This window comes from Zootoca vivipara, chromosome 12, assembly GCF_965207765.1.
Source record: "Zootoca vivipara chromosome 12, rZooViv2.hap1.1, whole genome shotgun sequence".
NCBI classification, from domain to species: domain Eukaryota; kingdom Metazoa; phylum Chordata; class Lepidosauria; order Squamata; family Lacertidae; genus Zootoca; species Zootoca vivipara.
In genome coordinates this window covers 8,264,760-8,285,951 of record NC_142595.1, presented here as the reverse complement: position 1 = coordinate 8,285,951, position 21,192 = coordinate 8,264,760, and the positions used below count along the sequence as shown (strand labels likewise).

The 21,192-nt window shown below is 45.0% G+C and overlaps 1 protein-coding gene across 1 annotated transcript in view; it reads left to right on the top strand.

Annotated features, from left to right (window-relative positions):
• The first annotated feature begins 1,581 nt into the window (after positions 1 to 1,581).
• LOC118095109 (transmembrane protease serine 11A-like) overlaps positions 1,582 to 21,192 on the top strand; it is a 61,788-nt gene continuing 42,177 nt past the window's right edge. The window contains exon 1 of the mRNA XM_088654944.1: positions 1,582 to 1,753. The gene's annotated coding sequence lies outside the window, so the exon portion shown is untranslated. The remainder of the gene's footprint in view (positions 1,754 to 21,192) is intronic.

The following is a 21,192-nucleotide window of genomic DNA, read 5'->3' as shown; positions in this document are numbered from 1 at the left end:
GTCTGGAACGGATTAATCCACTTTCCATTACTTTCAATGGGAAAGTTCGCTTCAGGTTAAGTACGCTTCAGGTTAAGTACTCCACGGACCTGTCTGGAACGGATTAATCCACTTTCCATTACTTTCAATGGGAAAGTTCGCTTCAGGTTAAGTACGCTTCAGTTTAAGTACTCCACGGACCGTTTGGAACGTATTAATCCACTTTCCATTACTTTCAATGGGAAAGTTCGCTTCAGGTTAAGTACGCTTCAGGTTAAGTACAGACTTCCGGAACCAAATGTGTTTGTAAACCGAGGTACCACTGCATATAGGATTTAAAGAATTCTGGTTTTGGCCAGCAAAAGGAAGTGTCCCACCCAGCTGCAAAACTTTCTACTACTCCTTGGATTTGTATTTACCAGAGGATTTATCCAGTGCTATTTTTCTAGAAAAAGAGGTGCCGGAACTCACCATGAATGCCTCCCTTGTTCTCTTATAATGGCAATAGTGCTCACCCAAGAGGTGCTGGGATGGAGTTCTGGCTGGAAAAAAACAACCCTGGTTTTATCTTTGGGGCAGAGAATTGGAAAGTGGGAGCAGGTGCAGGTTTTATTCTTTTACTGGGCAATTAGGAAAAATAGTGGCCTTATGCTTTTCCTTACTATTTTACTTGCAAAAGCAAAGTAGGAGGGAAATGGGTGGGGGGGTGGGGGGGTTGTTTTAAAAATGAAAACACATCACTCTGATTTCCACTTTGGCAAAACATTTTATGTTTGTGTTTTGCTGCAAGTTCTGAAACCTGATGGGCTCCGCATATTTTTGTAGTTCATGAAAGTTTATATTGTTGTGGTTAAGAGTGGTGGACTCATAATCTGGTGAACCGGGTTCGCGTCCCCGCTCCTCCACATGCAGCTGCTGGGTGACCTTGGGCCAGTCACACTTCTCTGAAGTCTCTCAGCCTCACTCACCTCACAGAGTGTTTGTTGTGGGGGGGGGGAAGGAAAAGGAGAATGTTAGCCGCTTTGAGACTCCTTCGGGTAGTGATAAAGCGGGATATCAAATCCAAACCTTATAGCATTTAAGATACCACAAGACATATTTTATGATACCTTTTTAATGCATTCCTGGGGGGGGGGGGCTTTTGGGAATTGCAGCAGGATCCCCAACCAGCTTAACCTGGTTTTGCCATGGAGGTAAAGTCGAATTCCAGGGGAATCAATGGTCCATATTCCCAGTGTCTGGTTCCTTTGATTTACAGGTGACTACACTGATTTACCTAAATAGACATCCATCATCTTCTAATGCCAGCTTCCTGAGAACTCTTTGTTTCATCCTGTTCTGCCAAATGTCTTCTTTATTTGATCTTACTTGGCCAGCAGTAGGGAGTTCCCCCCCCTCTCCCCTCCCTGTAAAGCTTTCCACGACTCCCCGGATTTGTGTTTACCAACCTCTCCGCGCGGTTGTGTTGCAAGGTGCAATGAGTTATTGCTTGTCAAAAGTCACCAAGATTCTTGAAAGAAAGGCATTATTATTAAGCATAAGGCACTGTTATGGTTATGAGTCCTGCCTTGAAATCTTACAACAAGGTGAATCGCTTGTCACTGTGACTCGTCCAACTCGTTTTATCTATCGTGTTGGTGGCTTGGTTTTTTTAAATCCTAATCCGGCCCATAAAGCATCAAATTCAAATGTGCACAGTGATCATGCCACACAGCCTACTGTGAATGTCGCCCAGTGGAGGCGAGGGCTCCTCAGCTACAGCCAGGACCGGCAGGTAAGAACTCTTTTCCTTTTTTGAAAACTGTGGATGGTTTTCGACAAGAAGGCAGAGGCCGCGGCATTGCAACAGGTTGGATTCCCTGCCAGAGTTTGGGAGGCTGTTTCCACCACCCGCCGCCCAAACTGGCTGTATAGTTTGTATGAAAAGTAGACTTTGCTAGTAGGTGCTTCCTTTCTTTCTTGTTAGAAAGTATGAGGGCAGCGAAAACAGCTGAGAAAAAGGCAAGGAGAGACCTTGCCCCTGGCTGGCATTCATTCAGTGGACTGCCCACCCTCTGACTGCTGCATACATTTACAAGGGATATGGAAGTGTGGCAGACTGATATGTGAGAATGCATTGCCTCATCTCCCTCTCTCTCTCTGCTGCGGAGGCTGCTGTCTGTGTGGGATTTCCAGGGAGAGGAGCAGTTAAGAAAACGAGAAAACGAGGCTGCAGTTTGGGGCACACACACTGGGGTTCAAGCCCAAATTCATTAGGACTTCTTGTGTGAACACATCAACACTCTCACTGTACTGTATTTTACTGCTGGATATAATGATTCCTTTATCTTTCTGTAAGTCCCCCCCCCTCCATTTAGGACCTTGCTATCTTTCACCTGATAAATGAACACTTGCTTGTGACAACTCAGTTCTGCAAAATCTCTGTGTCCGGGCTGTCTACATTATGTTGAGCATCAGGTGTTTGGGAGGGGGGGGAAGCACAGGATTTATTTGTTAATTTTATTTACTTGGCATTTATTTTATTTTCATTTGTTTCTTTCTTTCACAATATTGGCATAATCTCCTTCAGCAAAGCAGCTATCAAAAGAACAAGGAGACTTTGCTTGTGAGCTTCGAAAGCCATCTGGGCTGCCGGATAGCCTTAAAACTGCTTTCTCGATTGCTGCTGTTGAGATGGTGTTCTGTTGAAAATATTATTGCAGTGTTTCTCTCCATGCGTTTTGAATAATTATATTGCAACATTTTCCCGCGAGGTCGTGAAAGTATGTGGAAAAGAGGGCCTTAAACATTTTTAATAGTCTGAAGGATTGGTGCTGGAGAGGAAATGTTGAAGTACAGTAGATGGAACGCCTGGATCAAGTCAGGCAGCCCTTGCGTTCTTAGGGTTTGGGATGTAGGATCCAGAGATTTTTCCTCGAGGAAGGACTGTCTGTTGCATGGATAAAACTGGTTCCCAGAATTCCAAGTACAATAGTTTGCCCCTAGGGAAAAATGCTGTTCTACTTGTTCATCCAGAGGCATTTCTTACGGCACTTACGTTATGGTTGCGCGCCTGTTGGGTTGTAATTTATTAAATTAATGCATTTAATAAACCTCATGTGTGACCCTCATGCTCAGATTGTCTGGTAGCTTATGTTGCCTTATGTTGATTGGCTAGTCTTCTATTGTTTGATTATCATTCCCTTTTCTAGTTATGTAGTGCATCCATCAATCCAGGTGTGCTGGAAAGCCAAAAGGGAGGTTTGCATGAAGGTTTGGGAGGATAGAAATCCCCACCTGCCATGCTACCCTGCCCTGCTTTACGGCCACCCGATGACTGGGCACGAGCTGCTTATATGCACCCGCATCTCTGGGGGTCCTGTGGGTCATTTTAGATGTGGGAGGTGTCCCGCTTGTCCTCTGGCCTTGCAAACTAAGGTGATTCATAATGAAAAGACTAAATTCAAGTTTGTTATTAACCATTTCAGCACGTGCCCAAACTAAAGAGGTAGTATATTTAATCAGATGCCCATGTAAGTTATTTTATATAGGTTCAACTACTCGGGCTGTGGGAATACGAATTGGTGAACACCGATCCCGCATTAGGAATGCAGTCCTGGAAGCACCCCTGGTGGAGCCAACAATCATTCAGACTCGGACTTGCTGTACACTGTGTTGTGGATTAATAGGAGGAAGGGGAATGCTAAACGAGATTATGTTAGATTATTAAGACAGAAAGAATCACAGTTTATTTTCTTGTTTAAAACGCTCCATCCAGAAGGATTGAACTCTGAGTTTGATTTCAGTTGTTTCATTTAATTAGATTATTTTCAGGATCTTGAGGTGCATGTGACTTTAAAATTTCATTAGCCTTGGTTGACTAGGGTGTGACCTGTGGTGTTATTGTATATTAAGCTCTTTATTCCTTGCGTCAGGCAGCAGGGGTTACATATGAGTTTGTAACTGTTCCGCAGAGTACACGCAAGTACTAGGTATGTTGCATTTTTGTTTTATTGTATCTTCCTGTATTTTTGCATTGTGAAAATAATATGGACTGTATAGATTCGTGTCCGTGCCGGCTATTGACCTGATTATAATGTATGATTTAATAGTATGTATGACATGATTCAGGTGGCGCTGTGGTTAAACCACTGAGCCTAGGGCTTGCTGATCAGAAGGTCGGCGGTTCGAATCCCTGTGACGGGGTGAGCTCCCGTTGCTCGGTCCCAGCTCCTGCCAACCTAGCAGTTCGAAAGCACGTCAAAATGCAAGCAGATAAATAGTTACCGCTACAGCGGGATGGTAAACGGCATTTCCATGTGCTGCTCTGGTTTGCCAGAAGCGGCTTTGTCATGCTGGCCACATGACCTGGAAGCTGTACGCCGGCTGCCTCGGCCAATAATGCGAGATGAGCGCGCAACCCCAGAGTCGGTCACGACTGGACCTAATGGTCAGGGGTCCCTTTACCTTTTATGACATGATTATTGACTTATATTTATTTGATTTATTTTAGTTATAAAACTGAAGAAGCATTAACCGAAACAGATGATTACCCTGGATCACTGTCTAGTTTATGCTTAACTACAGATTAAAACAGTTATATTTTGCCCAAGAACTGGCCGACGTGTTGCCTCCTTTTCTCAGCATCAGGACTGGGAGTTAAACGGAAGGGAAGCAAAACAGCTCCCCGTAGTTGAATTAAGTCGTGAGGGAGGGCCGCACCTTTGCAGTTTAGAAAGCCACTGCTTTGCAGGAATTGCATTTCCCCACTTGGTTTGTGAATGTTGGAAGATTCAAGGCGGATAAAAGAAAGCACTTCTTCACACAATGCATAATTAAACAATGGAGGCAGTGAGGCCGCCAAGTTGGGTGGCTTTAAAAGAGGATTAGACAGATTCCCCGAGGAAGAGAGTAGCTGTCAATAGCTACTAGCCAGGAATGCTATTCTCTGTCTCCGCAGAGGGGAGGGGAGAGGGCTCTTGTGTTCGAATCCTGCTTGCTGGTTTCGCCCAAGCAGCTGTTCAGCCACTATGAGAGAAGAACGCTGGGCAAGATGGGCCATTGGCCTGATCTAGCAGGCTGTCCTTATCTTATTGTTTTTAGGACTGTCAAGTAAAAATGGCACACATCCTTAATTGAATCATTTGGCTTTATCAGAGAGCTTACAGAAAGCTTACTTATGAGAGAGTTTCAGCAAATCAGTGCAATCCTCGCAGTGCTGTACTATTCGCTTCCCTCCTTCCTTCTTCCTCGGGGGAAAAATTTTTTGTTACAGCCCTTTCCATTCATCTTCCTTCTGTCTCGTGGCTTTTCTCCTCTCCTTTCTTCCTCAGTATCTTTGAAGTCTACTCCTGAGGGGAAGGTTTAACAAACTCTACAAACCTCAAAACCTAAACAAGAAAATGAGCCAAAGCCATAGGGTACAAAAGTTGCTCTTCCATCTTAACCACAAGCTTAAGTCCTCAGGATCCAATCTAGCGTGCGCACCATTCTGCTTAGACCTATAATTGCAATTTTATTTTTTTTAATTGCATGGAGAAGCAGGAAGCTCTAATTGCTTTGCATGTTGCCTCTTCGTCGCCATTTTTTGTTTTATTGCTGTCCGCAGCTCTGTTATCCAGCAGGACAGAGATAGGCTAGGCAGCAGAGCACATAAAGTGTGAGAGGATACGATGGAAAGTCAGTCTGGCTGCTCCAAAATCACTACTCTTTCAGCCTGTCTATTACCACCACTGTAAGCAATAGGAGGTTTTAAAACCTCGGATTTGATGTTGATGATGTTGATGATGATTGATCTATTTATACACCACCTTTTTCCCTGACAAGGACTCAAAGCAGCTTAGGGATAAAATAAAAACAGCTAAAAACAGATGGGAAACCATAATTGAAAATAAATCATTATAGAATTGAAATCAGTAGAGTTATAGAATTAATTTGAATAATTATAGACTTAAAACTATACAGTCGTAACCTTGGTTCTCGAACACCTTGGTACTTGTACGTTTTGGCTCCTGAATGCTGCAAACCCGGAAGTGAGTGTTCTGGTTTGCAAAAGTTTTTGGGAAGCCGAACATCTGACGTGACTTCTGCGGCTTCCAATTGAGTGCAGGAAGTTCCTGCAGGCAGTCGGAAGCCGCGCCTTGGTTTTCGAACGTTTCGGAAGTCAAACAGACTTCTGGAACAGATTCCATTCAAGAACCAAGGTACGACTGCATATAAATAGAAAAGATCTGTTAAAAATGCAGATATAATTACAATAAAAACAGCACGGCACCTCCCAGCCAGATGGGCGGGTTTTAAATAATAAATTATATTATTATTATTATTATTATTATTATTATTATTATTATTTAAAAGCAGTCACTTCCCAAAAGCCTGTTGGAATAAGTCCAATTAAAATCCGTACAGCATACACACAGAGCTATATTGACATTAAAAAACAAACACCACCACCACAAACTATTTCACCTTTATATATTGATTTGTATAATCTGTTGTTACTCTTGTATAATCTGTTGCCTTGTGGGGGAAAGTAGGGTTTGAAAGCTGAACTTAGTGGAATCCCACTTCAAAATGTTAGATATGAACCTGTGTGTGTAGACCGGCGAGGATGTCAGGAGGTGAGTCCAGGGGGTAGTGCTATACCAGACCCAGAGCTAGTAGGGGACCAGACTCTCAGCTTTACTTTCTTTTTTAAAAAAGTTGGTCTCTAACCATGGTAAGATGAAAGTTAGGAAATAAAAAGTGTAGGCACTATTTGAAGCTTTGCAAGCTATGAAGCTGCTCTTGCCTTCCAGTGCTTTTTTTCAGGCAATGAATGATGTGAGAGCTATGACTGACAAAGTCCAACTTGCACAAAGGAAGACCCAAAGGTGTCTTCAAAATAAATTTGAAGCTGTTTTTGGACCTGCCTTGGTGAGTGTGCCACTCTAGATTTTTCTCTAGATTCAGCAGTGGCGCTGCATGGTGGAACCACTTTCCGGACCCTGGTGTTGCTTCCTTGCAGAAGGCTGGGGCCACAGGGCTGCATGACTGCGCCAACAAAGAGTGCTCCTCTCATTGCGGCATTGCCCTACCGCATGTGTCACTGGTGAGATTCACACAATGGATAAGGACTTCCTTGTTCATTTTGAAGGCATAGGCTCATTTTGAATGAACTTCCTGTTAATTTTGAAGCTGGTTCACCCCCCCCCCCCAACTTCCCTGATGGAGGATTGATTGTTGCCCAGAGAAAATAGTAAGAAATCCAAGAGTTTAGCACAGCTGTGATGGAGCAGTAAGATGCCCACCTGAAAATCAAAGGTAGCAGCAATGAACCCAAGTTTATGCTCTTTCTAACTCAACTTCAATTTCATACATTCCCCACCCCCCATGAGTAGGTAAACCTCGGGGCTGGGCTGCCCACGAGGAAGACTGAAACAGCTGTCCTGGGCAGTGGCGTCCCAATGGGGCAGTGGGGCTCTGTGTGATATCTAGCCACTGCCAGCGCTTCACCTTACGTCTCCCACCAGCAGTGGACCTACATTTTTGGGGGAGCCTGAAGCTTGACCTCTTTGGGAGGGCCCTTTACAACCACAACACTCCTCCTTTACAACATCTGTGCTACTGACTCTCAAACTTTGGGATTGTTGAAATATATGCAACAAGAAATGAATCAATTTGAGTCATGCGGCTCAGATTGGGTCTACTAGACCCAACATTTTTAAGCAATGTGGACAAAAGTTGTTACTGGGGCCCCTCTAGACTTGGGGCCCTGAAGCTGAAGCTTCATTAGTTTCATAGTAGTTTCCGCCCCTGCTTCCCAATCCCGCCAGAGAAGTGAGGAGAAGCTCCTGCCACGTCTTCCATGGTAGCAGGGACCCACCACTGGAATCTGAAAGTCGCCACTGTGCGACCCCTGTAAGTGGGACTTTGGCAGGGACAAAGCAACAGCTTACTGCTTTCACCTCAGGTGACAAAATGGGACAGGCGGATCCTGGTAAATATTATTCTAATGCAAATGCAAATGAAATCCACCATTATCATATCCATATTGCAGTGAGCAGGCATTCTGCCTCAGAAACTGTGGGCTATGCCAGCCCTACATAGCAGGGTAAAGGACCCCTGACAGTTAAGTCCAGTCGCAGACGACTCTGGGGTTGCGGCGCTCATCTCGCTTTACAGGCCGAGGGAGCTGGTGTTTGTCCGCAGACAGTTTTCCCGGGTCATGTAGCCAGCAAGACTAAGCCGCTTCTGGCGAAACCAAAGCAGCGCATGGAAACGCCATTTACCTTCCCGCCGGAGCAGTACCTATTTATCTACTTGCACTTTTTGGCATGCTTTCGAACTGCTAGGTTGGCAGGAGCTGGGATCGAGCAATGGGAGCTCACGCCATTGCGGGGATTCGAACCGCCGAGCTTCTGATCAGCAAGCCCAAGAGGCTCAGTGGTTTAGACCACAGCGCCACCCGCGTCCTTTCATAGCAGTCTCGTGTTGCTATACTGATGTTGTAAGAGTGAGGACTATGGGGGTAGCTCAGGGTTCCAACATGGGGCCTTTGGCATGGCCGTTGTGGGGCACAACTGTGAGGGTGGGGCGAATAGGTGAGGCCCTGCTCTCCTCCCTCATACAGAGACTGCGACATGTATCAGGATGGCTGAGTGGCGCTTTTGTCGTACGTATGTAAAGGAAGGAAAGAGGACAGGTCACACGCGTTCCTGCTAATTCTGTCAGACTTGAGTGTGAAATCAAGTCTTATCTGCTACATCTTCCTAGAGCTAGTCACCTTGAGCAGCCTCAGGTGAACCCCGGAAACGCTGGATGTGATGTTTCTTGAGGCGGAGCCAGCCCTCATTCCACCTCTCTCTGCTGGGTCAGCCCTGAGGTAGGTACTCCTCATGGTGCTTACATGAATCAGAACCTCATCCCCGCGTTACACAATGGCAATGAAAACGCAGCCACCTCAGCACCCGGTTTGCCTGCCTTGCCCTGCGTTTTTGCTGCGCTGATGGTTACAGTAAAAAACAATGGGAATTTAATGGTTTAGTCATAGCTAGCATCTCCAGGTCTCCATTGGCCATTTTATGGAAGGGCTAAAGGCAGAGCTTTCAGGTCAGCCTTCCTAAGGCAAAATTTACTACCGCTGGTAGTAGTATTATTAATAATTTCTCATCCTTTCCGCTAATGCCCCCAGGGCAGGTTGAAACCATTTGAAAATACAGTGGTGCCTCGCAAGACGAAACTAATTCGTTCCACGAGTCGCTTCATCTTGCAATAATTTCGTCTTGCGAAGCGCGGTTTGCCGCAGCAAAAAATAAAATAAATGCAAAACAAATTCGACTTGCGAAGCGCAGCCATAGAAAACTTCGTCTTGCGAGTCACCAAAAACATCGCAAAACACTTTTGTCTTGCTAGTTTTTCATTGCGCGAGGCATTCGTATTGTGAGGTACCACTGTAAAATTTTTTAAAATGGTTCAGAACAAATTGCAATCACAAGAATAGGGTGGGTTCGATAAATATACAGCTTAAGATTCCGAGGTAAAGAGGTGCATCGTCAGCATTGGAGGAAAACTATACAGTGGTACCTCGGTTTACGAACTTACCATAATCCATTCTGGAAGTCCGTTCTTAAACTGAAACCGTTCTTAAACTGAGGCACGCTTTCCCTAATGAGGCCTCCCGTCGCCGGTGCCCTTCCACCATTCGGATTCTGTTCCTAAACCGAGGTAAAGTTCGCAAACCGGGAAAACTTCTTCCAGTTTTGCGGAGTTCGTCAACCGAATTGTTTGTAAACAGGGCTGTTCTTAAACCGAGGTACCACTGTATAGCGAAGGTGCCAAATATGGTTACTCGATACCATTTGAAAACTCTCCCCTTCAATGTCTTTTCTATCCTGCACAAGCTCCAGGTGAATGAAGAAGGCAACCGGCAACGAGCTTTTCTTTTCAGAATGAAGCCGGTTTCTCAAGAAGCACTTTTACGGGACACAAAATATGCCATAGATCTAGAGCAGGCTTCCTCAACCTCAGCCCTCCAGATTCCCATCAGGGATGATGGGAATTGTAGCCTCAAAACATCTGGAGGGCTGCGGTTAAGAAAGCCTGATCTAGAGTATGTGTGGACTACCTAGGGGAAAAGGTAGTACCGTATATTCCAGTGTATAAGACGACTGGGCATATAAGACGACCCCCAACTTTCCCAGTTAAAATATAGAGTTTGGGATATACTCACCGTATAAGAAATACGATCCGGCATATAAGACGACCCCCGACTTTTGAGATGATTTTCCTGGGTTAAAAAGTACAGTGGCACCTCGGTTTATGAACACAATTGGTTCCGGAAGTCTGTTCATAAACTGAAGCGTTCATAAACTGAAGCGAACTTTCCCATTGAAAGTAATGGAAAGTGGATTAATCCGTTCCAGATGGGTCCGTGGCGTTCGTAAACCGAAAATTCGTAAACAGAGGTGTTCATAAACCGAGGTTCCACTGTAGTCTTATACGCAGGAAAATATAGTACTTAGTATCCATTGAGTCTAGAATAAAATGTTGTTTGTTACACAGCCAGAGCAGTAGATTCAAATCGCTTGACACCTGCTACATAACTCCTATCTTATTTATTTATATCCTGCCTTTCTCCTAATACAGAACCTAAGGCAGCTCACAGCATAAACAGAAACAGATGCAACTAAAAACACACACAATGAAGATAAACATTTTAAAAAAGCAAGTTAAATAAATAACTCTACTAAAATCTGCACTCAAACACTAAAACCATTTAAAAGCAGCAATCCCTCTCTCTTTGTGCGTGTAACACCTATTCCCAGAAGACCCTGCCTCAACAGCCAAAGACCTGTTGGAACAAAAAAAAAAAAGATCTGCCTGCCAGCAAAATGAAAGTAGAGAGGAGGTCAATCCAGCTTCCCATGGAAGGGAGTTCCACAACCTGGGAACAGCCACTGAGAAGGCCATCTCTCATGTCCACACATGCCTCTGAAGGTGGCAGGATCAAGAGAAAGGCCTCCCAGAAGATCTCAAAGCCCAGGAAAGTTCATATAGGGAATAACCTGTAATTCCACCTGTTCTACCTGTAATTTCCTGTAATTTGTCTTTGAACAAGCTACCCCATGTCACCTGGCAGCTATGGAAATATTTCCATTTTGAGACCAGAAATGAAGGCCCAAACCATATTGCCTGATCCTGTAGTGTCCACGTAAGGCATGACCCTCGACGTAAAAAATTGTACCCAAGGCTTTTGCTCATATGGACTGCCTTGTAGTTATCCTCTTAAAAGGGGGGCCTTTTCTCTGTCTTGAGACAAACATGACCAGTGGTTAATTGTACTTCTTGGTCCTTCCATCTTTATGGCCAATGTATCTCAAAGGCATTGGCTTTGGTGAAGAGCAGTTGCTCTCTAGGAATCAGAGCGTCAAGGAATCTATTTTAACTAAGGGTTAAACTACGCGATACATTAAATGCATTTAACTTGTCGTGCTTTTTTTTTAAAAAAAATTGATTTTGAAATAGCAGCTGTGGGGAGAACCTAATCAGAATCAGGTGCGACTGACATCACCCCCTGTGTATGTGGTCCCGACAAAAATCACACACATCTCAAGTTACTCAAGCTACTCACACACAGCTCAAGTATACCTGAAGGAGCATCTCCACCCCCATCGTTCTGCCCGGACACTGAGCTCCAGTGCCAAGGGCCTTCTGGTGGTTCCCTCGTTGCGAGGAGCCAAGTTGCAAGGAACCAGGCAGAGGGCCTTCTCGGTGGTGGCGCCTGCCCAGTGGAACGACCTCCCATCAGATGTCAAAGAAAAAAACAGCTACAGTACCAGATTTTTAGAAGACATCTGAAGGCAGCCCTGTTTAGGGAGGCTTTTAATGTTTAATCGATTGTTTTATTTCATTTTTCTGTTGTAAGCCGCCCAGAGTGGCTGGGGAAACCCAGCCAGATGGGTGGGGTATAAATAATAAATTTATTATTAAATTATTATTACTATTTGGCCTGGGAGGGAAACTGCTCTTGGCAGCAAGGAAGGGAAGGGATTGTGTGTGGAAAGGTTTGTGCAAACACAGCAGCCAGTTGAAAGCCCCCAAGTGCAGTGAGGGGTAGGGGGCTCTTTGCTGTACCAGACAGCTTTCCGGGTCACGTGGCCAGCATGACTAAACCGCTTCTGGCACAACGGAACATCATGACGGAATCCAGAGCACACAGAAATGCCATTTTTACCTTCCCACCACAGCAGTACTTATTTATCTGCTTGCACTGGCGTGCTTTTGAACTGCTACGGTAGGTTGGCAGGAGCTGGGACAGAGCAATGGGAGCCCACCCCATTGCGGGGATTTGATCCACCGACCTTCAGATTGGCTAGCCCAAGAGGCTCAGTGGTTTAGACCACAGTGCCCCGAAAAACTTCAACAGAGGGCAAATTTATTCAGGAAATTAGAATGTATGGCACATTAAATAGCATTTTAGCTTTTCATCTGGCTGAGCAGTAATAATTCATCAAGGGGTGTGGTGCTCCTGTTTATTTCAAGGTGACACATGTAGGAGACCTTCTCAATGGATTGTTCCATATTCCCAGAATCTACCTTGGATTCAGCTGGAGCTCAGCATATCTCTGTTAAAGGGTCAGTGAAGTATCACCTAATCTGCTCTTGTCTGTATAGGGAAGTCTGGCCTCCCTGTAATGCCTTCCAGTGTTGGCAGGGCCGTCTTACCCATAGGCGCTAGGGGTGCAGGACAAACGGGCGCTGGGCTTTCTGGGACGCCAGGCCGAACGTCTGGGGCCCGAGAGTTGAGTCCGGGGAAGAGCCCATCCGTTGGTCAGAGTGCCACAGCAGGCTCTTCTGCTGTGGGCGGCTCTGCGCCATGAGTTCGGGGGCGACTGAGCCAGCAAGACACTGAGGTGGCTGGCCAGCTCTGCCTTCCTGCGCGCCTGGGACTGGACAACCGGGGGGGGGGGGCGCCAGGCAGATCTTTGCACGCCGGCGTCACATATGCTTAAGACAGCCCTGAGAGTTGGCTAAATTTGTTTATTTCATTATTAAGCCACCATTTCCCCCACAGAGCTGCAGGTGGTGTCCATGGCTGAGTGAGGCTGAGAGATGGTGTCTGGCCCAAGGTCACTGAGTGAACTTAGTGGCCAAGTAGGGATTTGAACCCTGGTCTCCCAGGTCCTGGTCCAACACTCTTAACCATGACACCACATCCTTCCTCTCTCACACTATATGTTGAAGACCCACTTTGGATCCTGATACATGCTAGGTCTGACTTTGGGAAAGACAAATTCTTTTTTAAGAACTGCACCCCAAATCTTTCGGGACTCAGGAACCAAGTGTGGTGCAGGGGGGCTGATTGCGGTGCGGCGGCGCGCTCCTCCCGGCGGGGGGGACGACCAATCGTGGCACAGTGGCGCGATCCTCCGGGGGGGATCGCGGTGCGGCGAGCCTCCTGGCGGGAGGGCCGATCGTGGTGTGGCAGCACGATCCTCCTGGTGGGGGGCCAATCGCGGACCACCCCCACTGCACCCCCCTTTCCTACGCCCCTGGTCTGGTGAAGTCATTGCTTTGCTACGTCTTCCCTTTCTTACCCCGTGCTGTTACTACGCTGCTTTAAGGAAGAAAAACAGAATCCTGTTGCAGAGAGGATTCATCTGCCACGAAAGGTCATGTGAATGTGCATCAGGTGATCTTGGTCTCTCTCTCTCTCTCTTGGCAGTAGTTCAACTGTTATGAAAGAGTGACACCAGTGCTGTCAAGACAGGATGCTAAGAACCTTACTTCCTGCAGTGTTCTGAAGGGGGGAAACCGAAATGTGTTTGCCAAAGAGGAAAGAAAAGGGGGCAACCTTTGAATTGTATTTATTTTGAAAACCAAGATGGCACAGTTTCAGCACGCAAATGTTCCCTTCCTCACAGACTGCAGCACCTTTCTCGAAGGGGTAGCGAAGTGCCTTAGCATTATAACAAAGACAAATCACATGCATTTTTTTTTTAAAAGAAAAGCCTCTTCCAGTTTTTATTTTGATTGGTTTTTCCGCAGATCATTTTTCCTACTCTTGGTGGCAAACTATGCAAGGTACACAGTGGCATCTAAACTCTCCCTAGATATATTCTTAAAAGCAACAGCAACAAGCTGCTTCCAGACGGAGGTTGCGGTTTTGCTTGCTTGCTACATCCAGAACTGCAACCCAGTATTCTGCGCACGAGAAGTAATGGCATCACACGTACATTCTATGATGTTCCGTCCACTCAATGGGCATGACTTGGGGCTCACTGACACTGAACCTTTTGTTCTGTGCTTGCCAAGCTTCCTGGTTTATGCCTGTGCGCCATTTTTTGCCCTGCTGCTTTCCCCAGGAAAACCCAGTTGTTACTGCTGAATCAGAACAAACAGCAATTTGGGTTTTTCAAGGTAGACGTAGATGAGTCCTTAGTCGGTGGGAAGTATTTATCTCACCGCTTTTCCTTTCTCCCGCCTCTCATGGTTGCTTTTATTATTGTTTCCCTGGTGGATGCTGTTGCTCTATTTTCCTGCCCTTTCTCTGGAGTGGAGTATTAATTAATTAATTAATTAATTAATTAATTAATTAATTAATTAATGGCATCAACACCTGGTTCCCTTCCTTCTCAGCAAATAGCACTTTAAATTGGGTGGTTGTTTTTCTCCTGCCTTTCCTTGCTGTTTACTTTTCTTATTTTACTGTTAATTCACAAAGATTTTCCCTTTAGTAAAACAGCACTAATGATAAAAAAATTCCTTCAGTAGCACCTTAAAGACCAACTAAGTTTTTATTTTGGTATGAGCTTTCGTGTGCATGCACACTTCGATAGCTCATACCAAAATAAAAACTTAGTTGGTCTTTAAGGTGCTACTGAAGGATTTTTTTTATTTTGCTTCGACTCAGACCATACGGCTACCTACCTGTAACTAGCACTAATGATGATAACTTATTTGCTTCTGAGAGGGGAAGGACAGGAAGTTATGCAGTAGTACACCCAAACTCCACCCCTGAACCCCGGGAGATGTTTTTAAGTGATGCTCTCTGGCTTTGCGAAATGAAATGCACAGTTGCATTTAAAGGATGCCCCCCCTCCCTTTAACCACAGTAGCCATGAGCTGGATTGGGACCATGACATGCAGGGAGGGGGCTTAACTCTTTCCTCCCACATAGCAGTCCTGCTGAGAATTGCTCCCCGCCCTCCAGAGGGGAAGCATCTATTTGCACCAACGGAAGCCCTTAGGAGAAGCACACTCAGATCTTCCTATAGGATAGATGTATTCTGAGGCCAGGATATTTGTGCGGCCTCATGGTGCAAAGGGCCTTTTCCTCATAGTCTTCCATTGCCGCAGTATGAGCCCAGAGAGATACATCCTGATGCCATAACATACAGTGGTGCCTTGCAAGATGAATTTAATTCGTTCTGTGAGTCAATTCATTTTGCGAAAAATTCGTCTAGCGAATCCCATAGGAATGCATTGAAATTTTATTTTATTTTTGCCCATAGGAACACATTAATTGAATTTCAATGCATTCCTATGGGAAACCGCGATTCGCTAGACGATTTTTTCACAAAACGAATTCGTCTTGCGAGGCAACCCAACCTCCGATCACAAAACCCATTCGTCTAGCGAAAAATTCGTCTAGCAGGGCATTCGTCTAGCGAGGTACCACTGTATTTTTGATGCTCTCATGATATAACCTGCCCTAAGGACCTTCTGGTGAAGGACAGGCAGTAAATCTCATCATTGTTATCATGCGTACTCGTCAGGAGTTTCTATGCTGGCATTAATGTGCTATGACTAAGGATGCCTCATCCTGTCCACTAAATAATAGCCAAGTAGGCAACAGAAGAAGTTCCTTTGAGTTGGGAGTTCCATGGCAGGGCTGTTGCCGCTGAACAACTGAAGGCTGCCGTAAGAAGTTAGAAGAGATCAGCGGCTGGCAACGTTAATTTTTAGGCATTATAATGAGAGGCTGGGACATGGCTCAAACAGTGATTTCATTGTGACAGGGCTCAGGAAACTAGAACTGTCTTGGCCAAACAGAGTATGAGAATAGTACTTTAGATTGAAGCAGCACCAGACGGGGTATGTTTGCTTGCAAGCTTGCAGGGGAACAAAGAGGAAGTTCAATTCCGTGTGTACCCTTAGAAACTAGCAAAAATGACATTTGTTGGTTTTTATAAGCAATAAAGTGAGCCCGATCAGCCTGAAGAAGGAAGAGTTATGGACCTTTTAAAGCTCCTATTGGCACACATCATATAAACTTTAAATAGAACATAATCTCAACATTTGATAACTTCCCTGCTGAGTGATTTAAGACCTTTACTGGTGTTATTAATGAGCATATTAAATGTATGCTTAATGTCCTCCAAATTGCATGATGCCATAATCTCTGTCATTTATAAAAATGGGAAGCATCCGAGGTTGTTGACGGACAGGTTAAACAGGTCCATTATTAGTTCATTTGGAATCTGCTAGTGGCTGCGAAAAATAAATAAATCTGATTACAAAGAAATGGCATGGACCTGCTTTTCCTATGTTAGAATAAGGGATGGTTAAGATTTGGAAATGTTGATATTAACAATGTTGATTTAAGCCAGGGGTGGTGAACCTGTCACTCCACCCCCAAGATGTTGCTACGCTCTACCTCCCATCATCTCTGACAATTGGCCGTGTTGGCTGGAGCTAACATTGTAGACCAAAACACCTTGAAGATACCTTCATGAAAGTTGCAAAAGGGAACTGAAGCTGTCTTCTTTAGAGCTCTTGGCTATATGTGTAGGGCTTTGATAGCCTCCGGTCCATGGTTGCAATCCTTCAGCAAATGGTTGATGGACAATTTTGCTAAGAGGGTCATTTTTACCACGAAGCATACTGCAAATATTATCTGCTATCTGTTTTTCTGGGGTGGATCTCTTCTGTTTTTGTGTGACTATAACCTGTCTTCTGAATTATCAGCAAAGATGATTTTTTTAATAAGGATTTTAAGGATGGCATTTGCGTGGCCGGGCGGAGACCCCCCCCCGACCCCAGACAACCCCTGGGAGGAATGTCATGACAACTCATGACAACTCATGACAACTCATGACAACGTGTTATGGGATTAGAATTGGCCACAACTTAATTAAACTTTCAGATGTAGGGAGACCTTGGCTTGGGCCTTTTTCACCTCCAGTCCCCGTCTGGGGATCTGGGGAACATCAGAGTTATCCAAACTGTGTGGGGATTGGGTTGGCTCTGGAAAAACGTATGATTAAGCAGAGAGCCCGTCCCCCATTTCGCCGCAACGCAGGGGAGAGCACTGACAACCTAACGGCATATGGCCAGAAACTCCCCTCAAAACAACCCCTTTAACAGGGAACCCTGGGATCGCTGCCACGGGGGGGGGGGGGCGTGGGTCACCGCTTCACGCCCCCCTCCCAAGTTGAAACCGCCAAAGTTGTGATGTTTTGCTATGGGGAAGGCAAAACCTGCCAATGCGGGGGAACTCCTTCCCGGTCCTTCAACAGTAACCATCAATGACCGTAGCAGCACCCGCATACCTGTAAAGAAGAGGTTAACCTGCAAAAGGAAGGCATAAACTGAGGGAGGGCAGGGTGGGAGAAGTTCTGGGGTCGACTGAGAACTCCCAGGTAAGTTCCACCCTCTACTGTGTGCAGGGCGGTCCTAACCCTACCTGGTCAACTCCCCTGGCAACACCTGGGATTGGTTAACTGTCTGAGGTTAGGCGGGAACCTCCAGGGCCAGGGGGCTGTGTGCGACCATGCAAGAAGCGCACCCCCCCATTTGAAGTGAGGAGTGGTCATTAATAGAGAGATTGGGCAATATTTGTATGTTTTGGGCTAGGTTGACATGGGAATAATACGTAATAGAATTAAGAATTGCCCATGAAATAGTACAATAAGGGGCTTAGACAACATCTTGGAAGAAAGCTTTTTAAAATGTAGTTGGAAAACTCTCAGGCTGAATTGCTTCCCCAGATTTAAGATCTGGAGAAAGGGATCTTTGGCTATGGATATTATTAGCCTATTTAAACATTTTCTCTGATGGTCCGCCGTTCCTTCCTTCCTTTCTAAACAAACCGCTTTGGAGCTAGACAGATACGCCATAATTTCCCCAGAGCATTTGAAATGTATTGTTTAAAGTTATTTACATCAGTACAACTCCATATAAATTTGGGGTCTCAAATAGGGAGATAATTTTCTGCTTTAACGTAGGTTACATAAGTTGAATTAATTTGTCGTTGTTGTTTAGTCATTGAGTCGTGTGCGACTCTTCGTGACTCCATGGACCATAGCACGCCAGGCACTCCTGTCTTCCACTGCCTCCCGCAGCTTGGTCAAACTCATGTTCGTAGCTTCAAGAACACTGTCCAACCATCTCGTCCTCTGTCGTCCCCTTCTCCTTGTGCCCTCAATTTTTCCCAACATCAGGGTCTTTTCCAGGGAGTCTTCTCTTCTCATGAGGTGGCCAAAGTATTGGAGCCTCAGCTTCAGGATCTGCCCTTCCAGTGAGCATTCAGGGCTGATTTCCTTCAGAATGGATAGGTTTGATCTTCTTGCAGTCCATGGGACTCTCAAGAGTCTCCTCCAGCACCATAATTCAAAAGCATCAGTTCTTCGGTGATCAGCCTTCTTTATGGTCTAGCTCTCACTTCCAGTTGAATTAATACTTTGGTCCAAATTGTGAGAAACAATTTATTATGTGAAAGGTAATCTGTTCGCATAATAAGAAGCAAAGAAGTTTGCAAGTTAAGCTGGGCTTTCATATTTTTTGCCATCTTTAATAATAATAATAATAATAATAATAATAATAATAATAATAATGATGTTTCCCTCTCAGTCCATGTCTCAGTAAAGCCTTTTAGCATGTCTGGGACAACTGCAACACGACCTCAGGGAAATAGTGGCCTAGTTGCCAAGATTAAATGAACAAAATGGTAAAAAATAAGTAAATTCAGGAGTGCCAGAGCTAGACTCAGCATACAGTAATCAAAAGGAGGGAGAATCAAGAGACGCTATTCAGGCACAGAAGGAAGAAGAAATTGCAGAATTTAGGGTTGCCATATTTCAAAAAGTAATAACCAGGACACCCCGAAAGTTGTTGTTGCGAATTCCCCCCCGGACGTCAGTTCTGCGAACATATGGCATCCCTAGCTATTGAATGGCATAATCATGTGAACATGCTACAGGGCACTCATAGCATCGTTTACATTTCTTTATGTCACTGCTGTTTAAGGCATAGAGGCAAGGCCAAAGAAATGGTAGCGCCACAAAACAGGTCAGCTCCAGAGGAGCAGCTGTAGAGAGATTTCGTTCTTCTCCATAAGAAAGTAAGATACAGTGGTACCTCGGTTTATGAACACAATAGGTTCCGGAAGTCTGTTAATAAACTGAAGCGTTCGTAAACTGAAGCGAACTCTCCCATTGAAAGTAATGGAAAGTGGATTAATCTGTTCCAGACGGTCCGCAGAGTACTTAAACTGAAGCGTTCATAAACTGAAGCGAACTTTCCCATTGAAAGTAATGGAAAGTGGATTAACCCGTTCCAGACGGGTCTGCGGAATACTCAACCTGAAGCGTACTTAACCCGAAACATGGGTGTAATTGGTTCCGGAAGTCTGTTCATAAACTGAAGCGTTCATAAACTGAAGCGAACTTTCCCATTGAAAGTAATGGAAAGTGAATTAATCCGTTGCAGATGGGTCCGCGGCGTTCGTAAACCGAAAATTCGTAAACCGAGGTGTTCGTAAACCGAGGTTCCACTGTAATATTGATTTTTCTGGATCATTTCTGAGATCCATTGATGAGCTTCCCCATAGAATCCAGACATTTTTTTGTGCTAGGCTCCCAAGTTGCAAAGCCTTCCGAGTTCATACATGTGGTCTGACCGCAATAGGAACCTCGTCTGTAATCCTAATGCATAGCTATTGCTCTGATTTCTATTGTCAAGCATAATCCCTTCCCAAAGGGCTTGGTAGCATTAATCATAATTCCCCTGCGGGTATTTGTCAAGTATCCCAATTCTTTTCCTTCACTGAATCTTGCTTAATCGTTGCCTTAAAATATCGTGTTGCAATGAGTTCCACAGACTAATTACACTGTAGGTTCCTTTTGAGAGCTCATTCTGTATTGAGGCGCCAGTGCCAAGCACAGCCGTCGCTCTTCTGTGAGGATCGTTTTGCACGTTTGACAATTATGTAGGAAGGGTTCAATTCTAGTGGTTTAGAAAGCAATCTCAGGATTGAGATTTCCCTGCATCCTAACATGCAGAAATTAAGTAAAGTGAAGTTTTTTCCATCACTTTATCTCCATGATAGGAAAAAACGTCCGCTGCTAAATTTCTGTATAGAAGGCAACTGGAAGGGACAAATACACTGTAGTTTCTTCTTGTAATCCAGGAATGAATGTTCCACCTACATCTTGTTACAACATGCCACAGCCTGTCATTTTCCTGTCCTATATCTGCATTTTCTGCACCAGTGTCAACAGGGAAATCACTTAAAAACTATTTCTGCATTTGTTCATGCATTATTCAATTGCTTTTCAAAGAGGACTTTTGGCTTTTTGAATATTATCACTCATGAACTGCTTAGAAATATCATGCAAATGGGTCAATTATAAATAAAATTCATCCCATTGGTTGATACGTCAGAAGATAAGTAACCCACCCGGGGAACTAAACTGGACTACATATTGCATTTTACCTGCAGTTTTTCGTTTCGGGAGCTTCGAACATTTGCATTGCAGTTCTAGGCTTTTGTGGTCAATGCTGCTCATAAGGTGGTTACTTTTCAGGATTACAGTGGTACCTTGGTTTGCATACGTTTTGGATTACAAACATGTCAAACCCGGAAGTATGTGTCCTGGTTTGCAACCTTTTTTGGATTAAAAGTTAAAGGTAAAGGACCCCTGACAGTTAAGTCCCGCCGCGAACGACTCTGGGGTTGCGGCGCTCATCTCGCTTTACAGGCCAAGGGAGCTGGCATTTGTCCACAGACAGTTTTTCTGGGTCATGTGGTCAGCATGACTAAGCCGCTTCTGGTGAAACCAGAGCAGCACACGGAAACGCCGTTTACCTTCCCGCCAGAGCAGTACCTATTTATCTACTTGCACTTTGATGTGCTTTCGAACTGCTAGGTTGGCAGGAGCTGGGACCGAGCAACGGGAGCTCACCCTGTCTTGGGGATTCGAACCGCCGACCTTCCTATCGGCAAGCCCTAGCCTCAGTGGTTTAGACCAC